The sequence below is a fragment of the Grammomys surdaster genome, unplaced genomic scaffold (genome assembly GCF_004785775.1).
Source record: "Grammomys surdaster isolate TR1022 unplaced genomic scaffold, NIH_TR_1.0 126197, whole genome shotgun sequence".
NCBI lineage: Eukaryota > Metazoa > Chordata > Mammalia > Rodentia > Muridae > Grammomys > Grammomys surdaster.
In genome coordinates this window covers 2,989,009-3,011,966 of record NW_021621002.1, presented here as the reverse complement: position 1 = coordinate 3,011,966, position 22,958 = coordinate 2,989,009, and the positions used below count along the sequence as shown (strand labels likewise).

General features: G+C 43.5%; 1 pseudogene; it reads left to right on the top strand.

Annotated features, from left to right (window-relative positions):
- Positions 1 to 7,583: 7,583 nt before the first annotated feature.
- Positions 7,584 to 8,250, top strand: LOC114613221 (annotated as a pseudogene).
- Positions 8,251 to 22,958: the final 14,708 nt, after the last annotated feature.

The window sequence follows — 22,958 nt, the reverse complement described above, 5'->3', positions numbered from 1 at the left end:
TTGGACAAACTGTCCCATATTATTTTATCCCTTCTATTTTATTTCTAGCTCTTTGTGTGTTTCACTTCACTTGTTTCTCTCTCTCTCTCTCCCCCCCCCATGAAAAACTGCATAGCCTCACAGAAGTCTCTGGCAGCGCCTGGCCTCTCACACATTCTCCATTCCTATGTTGAAGCTGGCGGTGCTCTGAACTCTTCCAGCACAATCTAAAACTTAAAAGTTAGAAGTGCCAAAGCATCTAAGGTTCAAACCCCTGTGCTCGTATCTCTGATGCAGAAATTAGAAGACAGGTGTGTTGCGGTAATTATTAAAAAGAAAAGGGGAGAGAAGATGGAGGAAGGAGAGGACGAACCTGATCCACGTGACTTTAAATACACAAGTAGCTATGAATAACATAGAAAGGATAAAATAATATGGGACAGTTTGTCCAATCTAGATGGGCAGCTTGTATCGATATCAATCGGCTCTGAGTTCATTGTGTGGGCGTTTTGTGACTTGAGAATTTACCATTACAAATCTGACTGGTGGAATTAAAAGCCTCTAGAGTTTTGATTTTACTGAGTTACGGGGATTTGTGACAGCTAGCTGCGTGGGTGGATGATTGGGAATGTGAGTGGGTTCTGAGGCAGGCGAACTGTGAGTTGGGTGGCTGCCACGTGGGAACCGTGGAGGCAGGGAAACTGCATTACTAGAGCATAGCCAGTGATAGCGTGGGTTGTTTTCTAATATTTACCGCAACACAGGTGGATCTGGAAGAGTCTGTGGAGAAGGAGGGACAGTTTAGAGCCATGGATGATAGAGTGGATTACATGCTATCATGTTTGTGGTGACCTCCTGAGTTCAACATGATGTGGTAAATACGGTTGAGATGGTATAGATCCCCTAAGGAAAGGGTAAAATAGGGAAATTAAGAAGCAATGAACAATGCCAAGTTCACAGGAATGGCTACACCCGGCGTACAGTTTATTTTACAACTTGAAATAAATGACACGCCTTAGAGGAGGGAATCTCAGTTGAGTGACGGCCTCCATCAGATTGACCTGTGGGCGGGGCTTATTTTCTTCATTAATGTCGGTGTGGGAGAGTCCGGCTCACCTAGGGTGGTGGTACCACCCCCAGGGGTGCATAAGAAAGCAATCCCATCATGCCAAGGGAAGTAGGATAGTAAACATTGTTCTTCGTCTGCCTCCGCTTTAGTCTCTGCCTCCGGGTTCCTGGTTGGCTTTTCACCATGATGAACTGAAGCTGAAATAAATTGTTTTCTCCTCAAGTTGGTTTTGGTCAGTGTTTTATCACAACAGACAGGGCAAATTGGACACCTGGCTTAGAATACTTATGCGTATACTATGCTTAGAATACTTCATTTCTTCAAATATATAATATAATATTTAAATGTATAATTATATATAATATATAGATATATTATATATAAATATATATCATATATAATAATTATATAATTATTATTAATTATATAATATATAATTATATATAGTATATAATTATATATTCAAATATATAACTATAATATTTAGGTTATATGTCATACTATTTATTACATATTACATATTAATCTAAAGTTCTGGAAATAAGAATTCTGCCTGCATTCCTGACCTTAGAGACAGTAAAACAAAAAAAAAAAATCAGGAAATATTCTGATTTTCACAGTTCCACATGGGTTACCTAAGATGTCCACCTCTCTCCAGGGCATGAGAATTCTATATAGGATGTCTTTGGAAAGGGATCAGGGCTGGAACCCAAGCTCCAGGGAACTTCTTGGCTACTCCCTATAGGATGTCAGAGCCAGGAAGCCTTGCAAACCATGCAGCAGAGCATTGGATGTTTGACTGAAGACATCTCCTAACATCTTCTCCCTGGGGGTGTAATCTATATGTCTTTCCTTCCCATTGAGGTCCACTCTCAGGGTTCATATAGAGAGATTGGGGCAGGAGAGCCTGGCGTCACAGCATAGCAGATGTGTCTTAGTGCCACTCTCCAGAGACACAAGTGTTTCCAAAGGAAGTGTCATTGCACCGACTCCTTCTCCAGCTGGACAAAATCAGGGAGAGATTTGTGAGCACAGCTAACACTTCAGAACCAACACTCTCAGCCCCAGAGAACACTCAGAGGGGAAAAGTTCCTTGTCACCCCTTTTTAGTTACTGAGGCTTCCTGTGAAGAGAGGATAGATTTCACCCACCTCATCTCTGACCGTGGGAACACTGATGGTTTTAGTTGTGCAGCGTGCTTCATGTATTATCCTTGGTTTCTGGGATTTACAACCTCGGTGCCATTCAATACTCCCATTGTGTGTGGTACACAAAAGCTCCTGAGAGAAAGCAACGGAAAGACCTAAGTCATCCATGCGTTACTCATTCCATAGGTTCAAGCCCTGGCGATGCTATTCGTGTATTCATACGTTTATTTATTCATCAAATATTTACTGAGCTTATCCACTCTTCTGATTAGTCAATGTACTCATTAGGTACTAGGCAGTGGATTAGACTTCAGGTACAGAAAGAAAACAGGACCTGAAAGTTGGCCTGTAACACATTGTAATGGAAGCAAGGCAGATAGTGTTTCAGTTAAGAACCATCCAGGATATTTTACCGTATTGACACTCCAGGCTGTGCTGTTTCTTGAAGATGTCCAAGGTGTACCACATTGTGTGTGACTAAGATCTTTGCCTCTGCATCAACACACCTGAGCCAATCCTTAGGTTAGATAGCTAGAAGATGTGACAGTCTGCCTCTTAGTTCCAGATCCACAGAGCATCAGACCGGTCACAGAGCCTGCAACAGCAATGGGTGGCCGAAGTCTTTCACTCCATTCCTAAAATCTTAACAACACTGAGAGTGTTTTCTTCAGCAAGCAGGTTCCTTATGCTCTCAGCTTCTCCTCTTCCTCAGACAGTCAGGCTGTGGTGGGAGGAAGGTTGCTGTACCCGGACACACCTTTGTAAGTGTGGAACGGTTTCCATGGCAACAGAGTTCAGTGCTGTAGTCCAGCTGCCTGGCTCCCTTGGTTGGTCAAGGAAGTAGTGAAAAGACCTGATTTCTGTCCTTGCTTTGTCTATTCAGCTGACTACCATGCTCCCTGTTCTTTAATACACTGATCAGGAAACTCAATCAAATACTCGTCTTCAGGCTTTCCTGCATGTGAATACGCAGTGTAGCCATCCAAACCTCACCACCTCGCTGGTAAATTACGGCACTGGGATTCATTCATTAGATGGCAGCACTTACAAGCCTCAGGGGCCATCTGCCATGTAGATCTGCCTGCCCTGTGCACCTTGCCTGGTACCTAAGAAAGAGTGACAACTGCTGCTAAACAGGCCAGATCACTAACCACACTCAATGTCATATACAACTTGCCTGTCTGGGAAGCATTTCATATTATATGCTAGGGTGTTAACTTATTGTTTCTGGATCCACATCCTCCTAGTAAAAGACTTTGCAACTCCTTCTGTCAAAGCATGGCCCCTGTTTCCTAGGCCTTTCCTGGTTTATCTCATAGCTTGCCCTGGCCAAAAGATGCAGTCGACAGATATCACTCTTATTCTTGTGTGGTAGTGTTCCCGAGCTGCTGTAACAAAATTCTGCGGGCTGGATGGATTAAAGGATAGAAACTTATTTTCTCAGAGTTATAGAGACGAAAAATTCAAGATCAAAGTGTCAAGGCAGGTTTCTAGGTAAGGCTCTCTTCCTGGATTGCAGCTCATTTCCTTCTCGGAGTGTCCCCTCAGGGACTTTCCTATTTGCATCTGTGAAACTTGCTCTCTGATATCTGTCTCTGTCTCTCTGTATCTCTGTGTCTGTCTGTCTGTCTGTCTGTCTCTCTCTCTCTCTCTCTGACACACACACACACACACACACACACACACACACTTACTATCTTTGAGGGCACCTGTCCTGCTGCATCTAAATGCTACCCCAAGGCTTCATTTATCATTTATTAACTCCCTATATATCTGTCACCAAATGAACGTTAGGACAATCTGGTGTGGTCTCTAGCATAAAATCCAGGCTTTGAGAACCCTGTCAGCTTTTACTCTTTCTGAATCCTACCCCCAACTTGAAGCAGCTCTGATCTGTTCTGTTGCTGGGGGAAAAGGAAGACCATAGTAGCAGAAATTGGCCGCTCTCATAAGATTTCCTGAGAACAGCAGGCCAGTGTGTGTGTGTGTGTGTGTATGTGTGTGTGTATCAGATATGTGTGTGTATATATAGCAAATATATTAATAGATAGATACACACATGTGTATGTATGTATATCTGTGTATATATAATAGGTGTATATATAAAAATTATATATGTGTATGTTTATCAGGTATGTGTGTATGTTTAATATATATATACACACATATGTATGTGTATATGTCTGTATATACAACAGGCATTTATGTATAACAGTTTTGTATAAATTTATATACGTGTGTTTGTGTTTATCAGATATGTGTTTATATATAACATATATACATGTATATACATGTATATATGTGTGTATATATAACGGGTGTGCGTGTGTGTGTAACAGGTGTTTGTGTATATGCGTGTGGATGTCAAAGTGGCTTCCATTGAATTTCTCTTAATACAAATGAGTCTCAGTATGTCTTAAACATTACATCTCTTTGTGAGCGTGTATGTACACATTCGTGTGGGTGCATGGGTATGTCCAGGTGCACAAGCACATGTGTCTGCATCTGTATGAAGATTGGAGGTTACTCTCAGCCTTCATTCCTCGGGAGCCATCCACCTTGCTTTATGTGACAGGGTCTCTCACTAGGCTGGGCCTCCCCAGTTATGCTAGGCTAACCAGCTAGCATTCGCCAAGGACCTACCTGTCACCACCTCCCCAGCACCGAAGTTCATGCTCACAGTACTGTACGGCTTCTTTACAAGTGTCTGAGGACTGAACTCTGACCTTGAGGCCTGTGTGGCAAGGCCAAATGTTACATTTCCGTATCTCCCGGCGTGGGGGCTGACTCTGTGTTCTTCTCCTGCCTGTGGTCTGTGTTCCTGTTATAATCAGTTTCGTTGTCCCTGTTTGTTAGTCAGGAGGCATTTGCTTGCCTTATTCCTTCATCTAGACTCTTTCAGCCACGTTTACATCGTGACAGGAATGAACTGTAATGTGCTTGCCTTTGTATTATGGTTGTTTTGTGTTTGCTTGCTTCTCTCTTGGATGTTTTCTACTTTTCTCTATTTTTTTTTCCATTAATGTATTTATTTCTTCACTTTACATGGTTTACAGCATCCTCCCAGTCCCCATCTCACACAGCCCTTCCCCCTCCCCTTCACCTCTGAGAAGAGGGAGATCCCTCCCCAGGAACTAACCCACCCTGGAACCTCAAATCACTGCAGGACTAAGTACATCCTCTCCCACTGAGGCCAGACAAGACAGCCAAGTTAAGAGGACAGAATCCACAGGCAGGTAAGAGTCAGGGTAAGTCACTGCCCCTGTTGTTAGAAAACCCACATGAAGACCAAGCTGCACGTGTGCTACATATGTGCATGTGGTCTGGGTAGCTGCTAGATCCAGCCCTTGTATGCTTTTTGACTGGTGGCCCAGTCTCTGAGAGCTCCAAAGGGTCCAAGTTTGTTGACCATGTTGGGCTTGTGGAGTCTCTATCCCCTCCTGGTTCCTCAACTCTTCCCCCCAACTCTTCCACAAGACTTCCTGAGCTCTGTCTAACATTGGCTGTGGGTCTCTGCATCTGTTTTGGTCAGGTGCTGGGTAGAGCCTCTCAGAGGACTACTTTTCTTTCTTGTTATTTATGTTTTGAGTGTTTATTGTGGCTCTCCCGGAGGAGAGAATTGGCTTCACTCTTTTCATTGTCTTCCAGCCTCAGGCCAAGTGATCATTCTCCAGTAATAGCCATTCGTCTTACTGAATGAGAAGAAAACAAAACAAACAAACACACAAACAAAACCTTGAGGTGAGAGACTTGTCTGTAGGGAACTGAATGGTGACCTTCCCCCAAAGCACTTCCTAAGCTCTCCAAACGTAGGGTTAGGATATGACCATATTAGGAAAGGGATTTTACAGTTACCTTTAAAGCTTTTAAAGTGAACACATCCTAGAGTCTCCCGATGAAGTCTGCATGATTATTCACAGCTGCATACAAAGGACAGCCACTGTGGAGAGGCACAGCAGGGGAGGAGCTGGCCTTGCTGGTGGGAAGCCAAGGCCAGAGCCAGGAGCCACAGAGTAAGGACAATTCTCTCCGGGAACCTGCAGAGGAAGGGCAGTCTTGTTCATAACTCAGTTCCAGACTTTTGGCCTCCAGACCTCTGAGAGTCAGTTTGTGTCGTTTTAAGCCACCGAGGTTTTCTTCATTTATCAATGCAGCTAGAAGATCTACCCTACTTCCCACAGAGGCAGAGACCTACAGTCAAACTTTAGACGGAGCTTGTGGAAGGATTGGCAGATGGACTGAGGAACCAGGAGGAGATGGGGACTCCGCTGGACCATCCTAGTGCCCGCTCTGTCACTTTAAACGTGTACATTTTATCTGTTGATGAGTTATGAAAAGAAAAAAGAGGGAGTTCTGAGAGGTCCAAGAGAAATAGGGGGAGGGGGAAATAGAGGCTGGAGGTGGGTGGAGAATGCTAATTTGGGGAGAGGACAGAAGAAAGAGGGAAGGAAGAAATCAAACAGAGAGGGGAGCGCAAGAGAGAGAAATAAGGTAATATCGATGGCATGTACCCCTATATTTTGCCCTCTCCTTTGCCTCCCTCACTCTATCTCCGGCCCATTTGTGCACTGTCCTGATCTTCGTGCACGTAGGCATTCCGATACACTAAACAAGTTCACTTATTTGTGCTCTTCAGACTTTCGTACCCTCCTGGTCTCTAACCTGCAGGCGGATAAGTCCAAAGCTCACCCAGGAAGCTCCCCTTGAATATGTTATAGGGAACCCTGAAAAGTGGCCGAGACCACTTATTGCCCGAGTCAGGGTCTCCTCAGTAAGCTAAGGCTGCCACAAAGCACCCACGTGGAATGCTTCCGCGGTCACATCGGCCCACTCCCTTTACCACCCACAACTCAAGTGAGCTCAACAATGCAAGGAGCCCACACGTGCAAAAAATTCCAAGGGCTGGGAAAGCCGCTGGGGTTGGTTTTACTGTTTGTGGTCTGTCTGGGTTTGACTAGAGGAGTTTTAAGGTCTCTGCTGCCCCTAATGGTCACTGGACCTGAAGCTCCCGCTACAGGGTCCTGGGAGCAAGAGTATTTGTTGACTTGAGGTCTGTGAACAGAGTTTACAAGCTTTCTGCCTGTCGCCCCTCATCATTCTTTGCAAATTCCCACCCAGTTTTTGACATTTTCTCTGAATTTCTATCTAGGTATTTTTTCATCATATTTTAAGAGAGAAGATTTTTCAGAATTTTAAAAGTCTAATTTATATTGTGTTCCAAAAAAAGTATTTAAAATTTACAAATGGTAAAACAAATCACTTTGCTATACAGCTCTGTGAATTTGAGCTTTTTGAAGTGGTATAACCATTGCCCCATCAAGATATAAAACAATTCATTTTTCCCCTCAGTGCTGGCCTTCGCCGGGTTCCCAGACTTAGCAAACACTATGGGTTTTGGAGACCTGAAAAGCCCCACTGGGCTCCAGGTACTAAGCATTAGCTGACAAGAGCTACACGGAGGTGCACGAGCCATCACAAGCCCTGTGGCAGTATCTGAAGCAGCCTCTGGCCACAGGCTTGGGCAGAGCCCTCTCTTTCTGGTCCACGGCCTCAATAGCTTGTGTCACGCCCTCCCTTGGTATAATTACAACAAACCTAACCTGCCAGGAGTGAAGAAACCTTCGGCAAGTGTGGCCCTACCAATGTGCAAGACATAACAGGAAGTGGAGCTATGGATGCTAAAGAAGATGATGACACTGAGCTCTTTGAGTCTGCGGAAGGACACGAAGAAGTGAAGAGACTCGGAGAAGAGTGCCTTACACTGTGTGAACCAAAGAAAGCCAAAAAGCCTGCGCTGTTGCCAAGTCTCCATCTTACTAGATGTGAAACTTTGGGATGATGAGACAGACATGACAAAATTAGCGGACTGTGGCGGAGGCATCCGAGCTGATGGCTTGGTGAGAGACATTGATTCCCGTGGGTTACAGAATTTGAAAGCTTCAAACACAACGTGTAATTGAAGATGACACCATCGGAACAGACACGTTGAAAGAACAGGTTGCTTTTGAGGACTGTGTGCAGTCCATCGATGTGGCTGCTTTTAACAAAACCTAAAATCCATCCTCACCTCAAGTCAGCACACTTAAGTAAAAGCTTGAAAGATTTAAAAAAACGAAAGATATAAGACATTTCCCTCTTTTTGTTAAAAAAATTACCAAGATTGCATCTTGGTAATCAAACCCTCCTTCCTTCCTTAGGCATTAGTAGCCGATATGGCTTCTTCCCTGTGGCGTTACTTCTTCAGGAATTTTATGTGAACGGATCTAGCTGGTTTGACCCTTGGTCGCTTCTATAATGCATGGATTCATTTACTGCACCTACGTTGAGAATCTTGTACATTTCTCCTGCTTGTGGCTGACGAGTTAAGTTCACTAAACACCACTGTCTATGTACCCATCTGCCCAGTGCAGGATGTCTGGGGTTTTCCAGTGGGGTATTTTTTGTTTGTTTCTTCATTTTTTCCATTTATAAGTTTTACTGCTGTAATTCAATTATCTTCACCCAACTCTTGGGTGAAACTGTGTTTATGATACTTAGGCAAAAGGTTTAGATACTTTATTTAGAAAGAAGTGTGTGTGTGTGTGTGTTCATGTGTCCACACATGTGCAAGCATGTAATTGATATAACTTTCTTAGTCTGTTTAGTGCTTTCTTTAGTTGCCTGGAGTTCTTTCTTTAGGGATGAGATCTACGTTAGCATATCTATTAGGGCTGCCCTTCTTGGGTCTTGTTTAGGTGATTGAGGTATCAGGTGTGAGACCTCCCAGTCTGCTCTAGGGGACACAATCTTACAGTATTTTTCCTGCTTTTCTGACTTTCCTCCACTTTTTTCTTCATGTTTCCGGAGCATAAGTATAGGGTTTGTATTGTAGATGTATCTGTCCAGGTTGGGGTCCTGGGGGTCAGGTGTTCTATGTGTTTTGACCTGTAGTATATTCCTGTTATAATCTCTGTCTGTTGCAAAGAGACACTTCGGTGATAAGAGTGGGATCTTACGTTATCTGTGAGTATGAGGATAACAATTCGGAATGTAGTTAGGAATCATGTTCATTTAGAAAACAGGGGGTGTAAGATTTTCCTCTACGATTCCTAACCTCACTAGCCCCAGGAAGTTGAGAAGGAATCCATCCCAGCCATGATTCTCCCTCTGTTGATCAGGTCATTGGCTACCATCAAGACGTGAGCACCATTGTTGTACCCTTAGGTATATTTTGCTGTGCTGGTAATTGTTGTGGTTCATAGCATCACAGCTGTGTAAGGCCATTCACTGCTTCCTGCCCTTGGAAGCTTACATAGCACATTTTAATACTACGAAAGCTAGTCCTTGGGAAGCAAGGCTCCAGGTCAGACCTAGCTTGGATGCTCCGGGACCTGTGTCTGAACTGTGAGGTGTCATCATCCATAGGGACTTACCTTCAACCCCTGAGAAGAAACTATAATTTATCCCACTTTTTAAAAAGAGGTTTTCTTTTTTTGACTTTTAAAATTTTCTTTTAATTTAAATTTTTTTGAGAATTTCATGCGAACTATATTCGTATCATTTCCACACCTGTCTTGCCACTCCTCCTCTGTATCCCCACCTTTTTTCAAATCCATGACCTCTTCTTCTTTAATTACTATTACATAAATGTGGATGTGCCTATGCATATATAAATATAGCCTGTTGAGTTAATTTAGTGTTGCTTATAGTTGTATTTGTTTAGAGCTGACCCCTTGGGATTGGATAGCCTTATCAGCGGGCCCATCCTGGAGAACACTGATTCCCTCCCAGCAGTCACTTAATGCCTATAGCTTTCATCTAGATGTGGGCCTTGCAAGAGTTCCATCATTCGCACATCATCTGGCGGTCCCCTGCTGCCTCTCTGTTTAGGTTACCCTATGGTCTCATGGGTGCAACGTCCCTTTCCTATCTAAAAGACACAGTCTTGCAGCAGACGTCCCAGGACTGGCTCTTAGGATCTTTATTGCCCCCCTTCCTTGATGTTCCTTGAGTCTTAGGTGCAGAGGTTTGTGTTGTAGATATACACTGTGGTCGGCCCCTCGTAATCAGTTGTGCTATATGTTTTGAGAAAGCCCTCATTTGCTACAAAAAGAAGCCTCTTTGATGAGGAGTGAGAGCTACGCTTACCTGTGGATATAAGGGTAATAATAATAATATAATTTAAAATGCAGCTAGAAATTACACTGGCCCAGGAAAGCAGCAGCTGTAAGTTCTCCTCTAGGCCCCACAGTGTCACCAGCCATGGGTAGTTCACAGTATCAGGCAAGGATTCCCTCCTACTGAGTGGACCTTTAAGCTCAATTAGATAGCTGTTGGTTGTCCCCAAGATAAACGTACCCTTGTTGTCTCCTTGGGGCTATCTTGCTGAGCTGGTCATTGCTGTGATTCATAACTTTACAGCTGGGTAGGACTATTAACTGCCCCCTCTCCTCCAGCAGCTTACACAGCACCCTTGGTAAGAAGAAAGCTAGCTAGTTCTCTGAGAGCAAGCTTCCAGATTAGTTTGCATCTTGATTCTTTCAAGTCCTGTGTTTAAAGCGTGTAGTTTCTTCAGTAATAGGGTCTTACCTTCAAGTTCCCACGGACAATGACAGTAGCCTATATCATTTTGAGTCTCTCTAATTCCCCCGATCAACAACTCAAAGAAAGGTTTTCCACGTCTGGCGTTGGAGGTTTTTGTTACATAGTCTATGACTCTTGAGGGGAGCGTTATCACTTCAAGTGACATAACTTTATCCATACTGTGTGTCTGTGTGTGTGTTAGATAAATATTTTATGTAGACGTAAAATAATGTTTCCCTATGGTCTTTTCAAACATGTTGAATGTTTTTATTTGTCCTTCTCCCTCTCCACCTCCCTCTCCCCCTCCCTCTCCCCTCCCTCTTCCCCTTCCTCTTCCCCTTTCTCTCCCACTCTCTCTCCCCCTCTCTCTCCCCCTCTCTCTCCCTCTCCCGCTCCCTCTCCCTCTCTTTCTTCTCCCTTCCCAGTTAAACTCTCTCTTCCATTTACTATCCCCTCCTTTATAACACCTGTCTTCTCCTATCCCCTCTCTAGAGCTCCTCCACCCTGCACCCTACAGCTCCTCTCTACTTTCCTGGCTTCTGCTATTACTTCTAGTTTCCATCAGTTTGTTATTTCTGAACAGATATGAATCAAAATAACTGATAATACACAGGAATCTCCAATACTTATCATCCATGATTGTGCTATATACATGGACTGCCTATTGACATTTTCTGCCCCATATTATCTGACGTTGTTGAAAAGAGGCAAAATAAAGTTCTAAACGTGATTCTTGTACCCTGTTGACTCAATATAGCAAAGATCAAATATTACTCTCCTTGGAAGTGAATCATTCAACCACACCTTAACAATCACAAGAACAAATGCCGCCTTGGTTGATAAAGGGTTTATAAAAGAGATTCTTATCTTTCCTAATTCTATACTACTTTTAACATAATATTGAATGGCAAAGGTCTCTTCAGGAACGGGCATTACTTCTATTGGGTTTTGGATAGAAAGTTAATGTTTATTAAACCTAAGATAATACAAAGTCATGCTAAGTGACTCAATTTAAAATCTTAGATTTCCAAATCAGAACAAAAGAGCTAAATTGTTTAGCAAAATCTTATTTTCTTTAGAATAATTGTGAAACACACTTAACACATATTCCTTTTGGGAGAATTCAAACTTGAAAGAAATGCTCATTTTTTTTCCCTATGGGTAAATCTAAGGAGCAATGATTTTGGATTCACGATGAATCCACCATGCCTTATTCTCAATTATCTAAAGTAAATATGATCGATATAAGTTGTCAAAAATATTATTTCCATAGAAAACTCAACTATTTCATAAGAAAAATATAGCTTGTTGGATATAATGCTCTCTTTTTCTTACTAGTTTGACTCTGAGGTTATAGACATGGGACCTTATTCCCCTGTACCCTGTGTTCTCCATGATTTAACATATTCTATGTATTGTATTATGAAGTCACAAGCACTCAAGAAAAGATTGCTTATTTAAGCCATATATTTATAGAACTGTTTTATTTTAATAAAATCTGTAAGTTAAGAAAAATGACATAGAACATACAATAGGGAGAGTGATTAACCTGGATGGCCAAACTTGTTTATATTTAAACAAGGTTCACTCAAAATGTTCATGTAGTATTTGTAGAGGCTTAGACTATAGAGAAAGAATCCCCAAAATGAAGATAATGAACTCCAAGATGAAGATACCAACCAGTACATGCATGTGTATGTGTGTGTGTCTGTGTGTCTGTGTGTGTCTGTGTCTGTGTGTTTGTGTATATCTGTGTGTATCTGTGTGTGTGTGTCTCTGCGTATCTGTGTGTGTGTCTGTGTGTGTGTCTGTGTATCTGTGCATGTGTGTCTGTGTCTGTGTGTGTGTGTCTGTCTGTCTGTGTGTGTGTGCGTGTGTGTGAGATGGCACATCTATTCTCACCTTCCTAGTTTGGAGTCAGGGTCTCTCTTTCACTGTTGGTTTGTATGCCAGGCTAGCTGGCTCCTGGATTTCTGGGTTTTCCCTGTCTCTATCTCCCATCTTAGCAGAGGAACACTAAAAGCACACTGTCACACTTGGCTTTTAGGGTGTGTGAGATGGAGACTTGAACTCAGGTCCTCATATTAGCCCAAGTGCTTTACCCAAGTCAAGGACCCAACCCACAAAGGAAGAATATAATTCCACGTGTAGACAACTACTCACTTGAGAAATTCCTCTCCTCCCACCAAAGTTGCAACTCTCACAAAAAGTATTGTAGAATTTACTTTAAAATTACAAAAATAAGAGACTACTTAGGAAAAAAAATCGTCATAGGCTTGTAGTAAGATATTTAACAAATGCTTACTGACTCTGCTTCTTAACTGATTATTGAAAAATGAAGCATCTGGGACAGACACGGGGGATGGTAGGTGTGGGGGGTTGCATGAGAAATGTCCTACACAGGTCAGATATCCACTTGCTCCCCACTTGGGTGCTGTTTGGGGAGGTGGCGCAGCCTTGCTGAAGGAAGTGCATCCCTGGGAGTATGGGCTTTGAGAATTCATAGCTTCACCCACTCCAAGTCCTCTTTCTGTGCCTTGTGTGTATGACTGAAGATGTGTTCTCTCAGCTTCCTGCTCCAGCTGCCTGCTGCCACGCCTCCCCACCATAACTGACTCCTCCTCTGGAACTGTGAGCCCAGATAAACTCTTTCTTTCATCTCTCGCTTTCGGTTATGGTGTTTTATCACAATAACAGAAAATTAACCGATGCAGAGGATTAGCAATAGCTACTCAGGGGCAGTTATTAAAAGTATGATGCCAGTCAACTCAGGTCACCGCACACAGTCCCCTGTGTCATTAGTAAAACATAAATGAACGCCTTTTCCTTTCAGCTACGTAGGAAGACATGTTTCTGGTGCTGACTGGTCTAAGATTGGTGACATATTTGTTGAGCTTTTTATTGATTCTTTGTGAATTTCACATCCTGCACTTCAGTCTTTCCCACTCACCTCCCCGTCCCTTCAAACCCACCCTCCACTCTTGCAACTTCTCTAAAAGAAAACTAAAACCATTTTTTAAAAAAGCCATTGTGGAAGTGATACATTGTGTCACAACGTGTCCCATAGTATATCCTTTTCTCCACACATCTTTATTTGCAAATGTTCACTGCAGGGAGTCCTTGGTCTGGTACGAGGCCTCTGGCTTCTGCTACACTAACAATACTGGATCCTCACAGGACTCCTGTTGGTTATCCTGTTGTTGCCCTGTGTGGTGGAGATCCTGCAGCTTTGGATCTGCAAGAGTGGCCCCTTCATATGCTCCAACAGTTCATACATGGGGTAGATGCTGGGATGAACCAACTCAAAGTCCTGGATCTGGCCAGGGGGTATCTGAGTTGGTCAGCGGGCCAGCTCTCCCACACCCACACCACCCAGGTGAGCTCTCTAGAACTACCCTGGCTAGCTCTCCCAGAGCTGCAGCTTGCAAGGAGTAGCTCTCCTGCTCTCATGCCCTTGGCCGGCTCACCTGCAGACATGCCACCAGGACCAGCTCTACTGTGCTGTCCAGGGGAGGTGCGGGGCCCGCTCTCCTGAGTGGCAACATATCTCTAATAAAAATAATTTGACAGGATATTGGATTGTTAACCTAGTTTGAGTAACAGACTGTTAGCAAACTCAGGGCACACACAAACTCTGAGTTGAATAAAGGACCGAGACTGACTATGTTTCGGATACTGTGTGGCTTTACATAAGGAGATATGAACAGACTCCACAACATTTCTTAAGTGCATGTATTGACGGGTCGCCAAGACCTCTGACTTCTGAAGGTGACATGAAAAAATCGACGTATCCTCCAGTTCTTAGGATACTTCTGCGGGTCAGGTGTGTAGTACTTGCAGAACTGGTGTGAACTAAGCGTTCTCTTAAGGGCATAAGGCACATGAAAAGTCTTTCCAGCACCAAGTTGACTCAGAAGACCTCAAGATCAGCCCATTACCCAGCTAAGAGGGATGCCAAAGAGAAATCCGTGCATCTTCAACCTTCACAGATGAGAACACTCAGGTCCACTTGAGGCGTTTGCATATTAGGGCTAGCTCCTTACTCTCCTGCATGAGGATAACACCCTGCTGCTGTCTGGGGCGCCACATACTGCTTTGCATAGGAGATTAACTGTGAAGTTGACTAAACTAGAAATGACAAATCTGCCCTTTTAATTCAATTTAAGTTTCTTTTTTTAAATTATGGGTACCTCATTGTTTGTGTGTGGACATATGTGTCTGTAAGTGCTTGCATGTGTGTGGTGAAGGCCAGAGGGCAACATTGTATGTAATTCCTCAGTCACCCCTGCCTTTTATTATTTATCAGGGTTTCTCACTGAACCCAGAGCTACTATGGATACCTGTTTTCATGCCTGGCTCTTATGTGGGTGCTAAGGATAGAAGCTCAGGTCTCCCTGCTCACCCAGCAAACACTTTACCAACTGAACCATTGACCTATCCTGTGTCTTTTTTTTTTTTTAAAGTCTATGCTTAGTTGATATCCCTCCCTGACTCTAGGTCTACTGAAACTATGCATCCAGACAAACAGTGCAAACTGAAGATGCTGGCAAGCTCTCTGGCAGGTGGTTGGTACAACAAGATAAGGAAACTGCCAAGAGCCTGTTCCGCCCTCACATGGGAGTAGGGAGAAAGCTGGACCAGGAGAGGTGGTGTTAGTGTGGGGAGAGTCTGACTCAGCGGGAGTTGGCATTTACAGGTGGTGTTGAGTTGTTTAAAGATACATGGTCCAAAGATATTTGAACGAAATATTGTCCAAATGTCCATTTATTACCTAGATCACCAACTGTTGGACAGGAGTCTGGAATGAAAATGTTGCTCGGAACGCAGTGCGATACCGAGTAAATGTTTTGCAGTAACACTTGCAAGCTGTTGTCGCCAGCATCCCACACTCCTACACGGTAGTCAAGTACATTCTACTGTTGGTACAACAAAATGAACGCCCATTGAAAGCCTAGCCCATGAAGCACAAAGCCAACCCCAAGACTTTTCATCCCTAATTATGATAAATTTGCTTTATCAAATGGTAAGGGTTTTCTCCAAGTATAACTAATGAATAGTATAAGTTTACGTTTCCAAGACTTTAATGAATTAGGATAAGTCACAGACATGTGTGTGCACAAAGGCACTGTGCATGTAAACATATAATGGCTTCTTCATTCTCGTGATAGCTATGGTCAATAGTCGCTACTTCATAGAATTCAGTAATTCACCAAGTTAGACATTGGCAAATCATTGCTTCCAGGGGAAACATGAGGTTGGCTCCCACGTTCCTCCTCTCCCAGCAGGTTTTTCTGCTCATCAAAGACACGTGACGAATCCTTTTGAAGAAATCATATTTAATATACGTTGTCGAGTTGTCAGCTTTAAACAGAGCCTGAAGCAGTAGCTGAATGAAGCACACGAACGTATTTTCTCTGTCAGGAGCACCTTGTTTCCTAAACACTAGGCAGTCCTTCAGGGTTATGCTTGGGGCCCATTTTAGATGGTGAAATTGCCAACACAAGGCACAAAAATGTACCAGGAGAAGGGCACTGGGTCGTAGTGTGAGAGTGAAAGCCAGAAGTCAGGACATACCCTGGTTCCACTGGCACAGAAACGTAAACGCATGCGTGACACTTTTCCAGTGCTCTACACGTGTCTCATAAATGTCACAAGAACAGACCTGAGGACCTAGGACCAAATGTCAACAAGAGAATCAAAGTGTGGAAGCTGACCACCGAGGTTGACTGACTGTGTCTGTGTGATCCACGCAGCCCTCCAACAACCAAGGAAGTTCAGGCCAGAGCTGCTGAGACTGCTTAGAGACACACTGTTGCCTCAAAACACACCAGGAGCACGCTTGCATATGTATTTCCCTTTGTCTTCAGGGGCAAGTACATTTCTGTGAAGTGTCAGTTTTTTTCTTAAGCTTGCAGATTCTTGCAACTGTGTGTTCCTTTGAGCTCTCTATAAAGACCTGCCCCACCCCCGTTTCTCTTAGGCATGCTTGAAATGGGAAAACGCAAAGGTTCTTATTCTTGAAAATTGCAGGAAATCTGAACCTCCGAAGCCTTGTCTGTCATCACAGAGTCAGGGAAAGCCAAAGCCACAGCTCTCCCCCTGGCTAGGAGCTGAGCATTGCACTTTGTGTGACTTGGCATGAATCCACAGGGTGGGGGGAAAGGGGGAAAGGGGGAAAGGGGGGGGGTGTCGCACAGGGCCTGGCACTTTGTTCTTCCTGGGTGATCTTTGACTGTAAAGTGAGGCTAATGACATTCATCTCGTGTGTTGTGGAAAAGCAAAAATCATTTTGCATTTGTTCTTATCACAAATAGAAACAATAACCATCATACTTATAGGAAGCACAGATAACGCATTACATTCAAAGGAACCTAAGGTCATGTTAACAACACAGACATTTTTCAAGGACACTACATTTGGGCTCATGATAGAAAAAAAATACAGGCTAGCTGTGGGTTCTCTGAAGAGCCTTGTTGAGGTGTTCTAGTCTGTAACAGGCACTTCCAGACACCCAGACCCTGGTCACTCAGGACTGCCTATGCCATCCACTGTCCCAGCAATGTCCTTAGCCTGTTCTCTGCAGAACCTGAGGCCAATGGCCATGCCAAGGATTCTACAATGGAGCTGACCTTGGCATGGGCAGTTCCATTTTCATGAGGTTCCCTGTGTCCTCCGCTCAGTTCTTCACGGGGTTTGTGTTTCCCTCTATGGCTACATTGTACCTCCTATCTGGCACTGGGAGTTTTGGGGGGAAGTATCCTTTTAAAAAATTTTTAAATTTTATTTACTTTTAATCACATGTGTATGCACATCTGTGCATCCACACACACATGTGTGTGTGTGTGTGTTTGTGTGTGTGTACACATTATGTGTGCATGGGTCTGGCTTGAGTTTTACCTGCTCTGCTGCTAAAGCATACAGAGTGGAAAAGTCTAAGGGGCTATGAAAGGACAAGAATTCTTCCTGAGAACGGCAAATATCAGAACAGAAAGTTGTGTGTCTAGCAGATCTTTCTGTGTGGAGATGTGGAGAGACAAACACCTGCAAACACGTGCTCACTAGTACTATGTAGAAAGACTTAGATAGGTATTTGCTGTAGATAGCTCCTAGAAAATAGCAGGTTATACTTACATAAAAATCGCTTTGTCCTACAGTCTTATGTGATCACAATTTCCTATCATGTGTATTTCCTCTCAAAGGACAGGACAGGCAACCTTTACTGGCTATGCAGCTGTAGGTGCTGGCTCAGTCCCTTCCTGAATCACCCACTATCAAGAAGCACCTTTGGCATGGCTGTCATGCAGAAGCCCTGTGGCCTTCACTTTTACTCTCTGACCAAAGACATCTAGTAGATGACAGAATCTTCCAGAATCTCTGAACTCAGGAGATTTATAATTCAGAGCACACTCTTGGCAGGCCTTCCCTGGTGTGAGTCTATTGATTCTCAAACTCACTGAACTCCACAGAAGACCCCCTGCCCTTGCAGTCTTCTTACACCCTATTCAGGAAACCGAAACAGTGACGTATTTGTATGGACATGGCAAGGTCCCACCACATAGGCATCTGGCTCCTCACAAGACACGCATCTCTGGTTACTATACCAAGATAATAATGAAAATATTAACCACAGCTAATGACAGCATACACTATCATAAAACAAAGTTCAAATTCCAGCCAAAAGAAATATGTAATTCAAAAGTAAAAACATCAATTAAAAATTACATCATCATAGCCAAGTGTGGTAGCACACACCTTTAGTCCCAGCACTTGGGAGGCAGAGGCAGGTGGATCTACAGGAGTCAGAAATCAGCTTGGTCTGCAAAGCAAGTTTCAGGACAGTCAGGGCTATGCAGAGTTCTGTACACAGGGTTCTGTCTCAACACCTCCCCGTAAAATGATAGAAACAAACAAAACCACAAGAAGAAAAAGCATCGTCATCTTAAGACAGTGTGATGCTTCCCAGTCTCCCGGACTGTGGAATCTGGCCTCTGTGCATCCATCGCTATGGTTAGAATATTTCAATGTGAGCCTTGCATGAGAGGCTCTTTTCCACAGAGCCGAGGGGCTCTGCAGCTGACAAGGGTAGGAGGAAGATCTCTCACTGAGCTAATGACTGTCTGCTGTTTCTTCTCCTTGTGCTAAGGGAGTAACTGCAGGATTATTTTGCTATTGTTGTTTTTGTTTTTTTCAAGGTAGGACAGACTTCTCTGTGTAGCCCTGGTTGTCCTAGAACTTACTCTGTAGACCAGGTTGGCCTCTGGAAAGGACTGGAAAGAAAGGGCAGCCCAGGCTTGCCCTCTTTGCTGTGTGATAGGCCCTGGATCACAACTAGTAGATCCAGAGAGGGGAAGCAAGGCAGCTGTGAGCATGAGCATGCTAAGAACAGACTCCCCAGAGGGGATTTCCAGAGCGTAAGTGCTAGGAATGCCTCATTTGCATAAGGAGGAATTCTAGGTGCTGCTGAACATGACCTTATCAAGAGAGAGGAAGCAAAGCCTGGCTACCAGGCTATGTGATCTAGAGAGGAAAATAAATGTGGGAGCACAGGGCTACCTGGGCCAGGCACGAAGACCGGGGCGGCAGGAGGGGGTGGGGGAGTGGCGATCCTTCTCCTGCCGCTCCCAGGACTGGATTTACAGGATTTGGAAATGCTTCGACCCCACTCTTGTTCTGGGCCTGCTCCTCGCTGCTCCGTGGCCCCACAGAAAGGTCTTCAGTTTTTAGAGTGATGGTAAATTGCCAAAGGGAACGGTTATTTAGAAAGTCAGAGTAGTCAAGCAAGGGGCCAGAAGCACAAGGAGAAATCTGCAGTGAGGATCCAGTTGTTCAGGTTTGATCTCCCAGGGAGGAGAGAGTCTGCACTATCCAACTGATGCTACGCAATCTTGCCCCCATCCCCCAAGTTTTCCCTGACTACTGAATAAAGATGCCTACAGCCAATGAAGAGAGATAGACGAGGTCTTGGGTTCCTGGAGGAAACCAGAAGTGGGAAAAGAAACCAGGAGAGGAGTAAGTCCCCATGGGTTCAGTGCATCATGAAAGCATAGCTGGTCAACTGAAGTTCGGAGCAGCCCAGATGGAACATGGCAAATTATAATTTGAAGCTGTTGATAGGAAAATAGATTCTAATAGCATAGAGGGTAGATATCTGCCCAACTTTAGTGCTGATAAAAGCTTATTATAAATATAAAGGTTGTGTGTGTCTTTTTCTCTGGGAACTAAATAATTAAAGGCAGAGTAAAAGCCTCTGATTGAGATTAAATATTTTCAATAACACCAAGCCACTATGTACTTGTGTAGAAAAGCCTAGAAAGTGTGGGATGCTTGGGTTATTCTAGAAACAGTCTGTGTTTTATTTGTAAATAGCAAATTATAACAGACCAGCTCATAACTAAAGTCTCCCACCAAAACAAAGTCCCTGGAAGGCTCGTTAACCAATCTCCCTCAACCTCAAAACCCCACTGCAGAGTGTGCTCACCCATGAACAGAGGATGCTTACCCTGTGGCAGAGTGTGCTTAAGTGAGCAGCTCTCTGGCCCATCATCTACAGGCAGAAGAGAACCCTGCAAGCGCAGAAGTCAGCCACAGCTTCAAAGTGGCTCTCCTGTAACTATGCTTTGTCAGGAATTTGAGAAACATTAACTGAGGAAGAAAGTGAAAGATACCTATAGCTTCATCACCCATGAACATTTTGCCCATTTAATTTCAGGCTTTTTTTTAATGTGTTTTAAAACTAGTCAAATAGATCAGCTATAGACTGTTCTCATCTTTAAAAACTTGAAAGTTAAGGAAAGTATTAAATACATAGGCTATTTCCAATCACTGCTATACCTATTAGAACAATTCACAGATTGATGAGCCAGGAGCTCAGAGAGAAGGAGTTATAAATGTCCTATGGCTATAAAAACATGCATATTTATGAATAACAAGGAATTAAAAATGAAGCAAAACAAGTCACAACGTTTAAACCTTTTTGATGATCCCTCTGTTGTAGTAAAAATTAATCGGAGATTTCTACCCATCCTTGGATCATTCAGTTCCCAGATACAAGACATAAAACTTTTATCTTCATAATAGCCTTAAAAGCACTTGAGCTGGGCAGATACCAGCCTTCTATTCTACTTTGTCTACTACCCTGTTAATAACCTGGAGATATAACTTGTCATGTTCTGCCTGGGCCAATCTTACTCCAATTGTCCAGTCCTCATGGCCATACTCTTGTGATTCACCTGCCTCATGGCATCTTCTCCTGTCTCTTCATCTCCTTCTCTTTGTGGTCTTTGCCTAAAGATCCCAAGTCTGGAAACTAAAGCCTGCCTACCTCTCTTCTGCCCAGCTATAGGCTGCAGGCATCTTTATTCAACCAACAGTTTTAAATTAAGGAGCAAGTTACATAGCATCACATGGTGTATGTGAGATCTCGTCCCTAGGGGCAACCAGACCTTGGGGCCAATATTTAGCACGACAACACATAGCAACAGACCAAACCTCAACATCCTCCATGCTGTTGAAGAAATGAGAAAATAAAGTTGCAGAAACTAGATAAGTGAGAAATCAACATGATACCTTTAAAGGAAAACAGCAACTACAGTATCGTTTGTGACATAGAAAACTGGAAACAGTCAAGGTGCCTATCTATCAGTAGATAGTGAAAACTTATGGTAAGTTAATACAAAGGATCACTGTGGAATCTTTAGAAAGATCGGTTTTATGTACATGTTGATATGGAAAGTTCTCTGAAACATATTGATGCCCTATAAAGTTTAAAATAAGAAAAAGATAATTTCAATATTTTGTACTTTACACACATGCCAGTAGTTGGGGGACACGTTAGCTGAGAAAGAAAGAAGAGCCCCAACTGAATCAATAGGTTGCACTTGTTTTATAGGACCATTGAGTGGGGGCGTATTTCTTCAGTTCTGGGGTAAGGATTTCTTTTTCTCTTGAAGCAATGGTACAATCCAAGCTGTAGCATCTTAACTGCAGTCGGCTCTTCCTGGCTGGTGTGCAGTTTATGCAGTCCTTCCTGATAACACTGTACATCTGCATCACTCAGATGCCTGGTCAGCTCCATCCTGTCCCCTTTGCTGGCTTCCTTCGAGCACCTTGGACACTGTCACTGTGCCCACACCTAAGCTCTCAACATGACGTTCTTATGCTTCTTTGGATGGAGTGTGCTTTTAGCTACAAGCCCTTTGCTAGTCCACAGAGGCTTAAGCATTTTGCCCAAATCAAAATCAAACAGTGGAAAGAGAAAAATAACACGCATTGCAACAATTCCGATAGAAGTAGAGAACTTCCAGTAACGAGCATGAGCGCCCACTAGCCAGGAGCACTCAACCGTATGCGTTACACACTGGCTCTTCCTGACCGAGTGTGAAATCATATGCAGTTGAACAATGCCGTAAAGTAGTGTAATGGAGTTATTATGATATTCCAAAGACAAATCATATTATTTCTCATCATAATTAAGGTAGATTAAGTTAAATGTTTCCATGATCCCATTTTTGAAGAAAGATTATTCTCAGTGTTAACATGTAAAAATACTACTTATAAAGTTAGATCAATCAGTTAGCCATTGTTATATCTGGAATATGAGAAATGGGAACATCTCAGGAGTGCTGCTCTCCTTAGCTTCCTTCCTGGCCCCCTTAGTATGTCATTTATACCATTTTCATAGGGATACCATCAGATCGTTTTTCTTGAGATTTCTGTAGTTGACAGTGGATCGTTCTTGAAGCCAAACTGGTTAGCAGATTGTCAGGTACCACCCTCCCTCTCCCTCACACTGGGTGTGTTTTCTCAGCCCCCTTTCACGATTGAGGATCCTGAGAAGTGATTCATTTAGGTCCGATGTAAAATTATCTTGGGTCCTGCTCCATGACCCTTGATGTCTGCGTGGTGTTCGCTGCACCTGCTGGGTTTCCCACACCTTGTACACACTCACCTTGTGTGGCTCTAGTGAATTCCAGGCTACCTAGCCTTGTCCTGACACTAGCTGTCCATTTCATAAAGTGTCATTTGTGCAATAGAAGGAGGTTCTCTTTTCTTGATGGCAGAGTTGGTAAAGACTCTAGCTTTCCAGATCAGGGGCACAGCAACATGTTTCCTGGCTTCATTTCAGGCCTGTGGAGATTTTGAGCTCCCAACTCAACTCCGTGAACATAAGTGCCATCCATTCCAGCAAGACTGACAGCAGC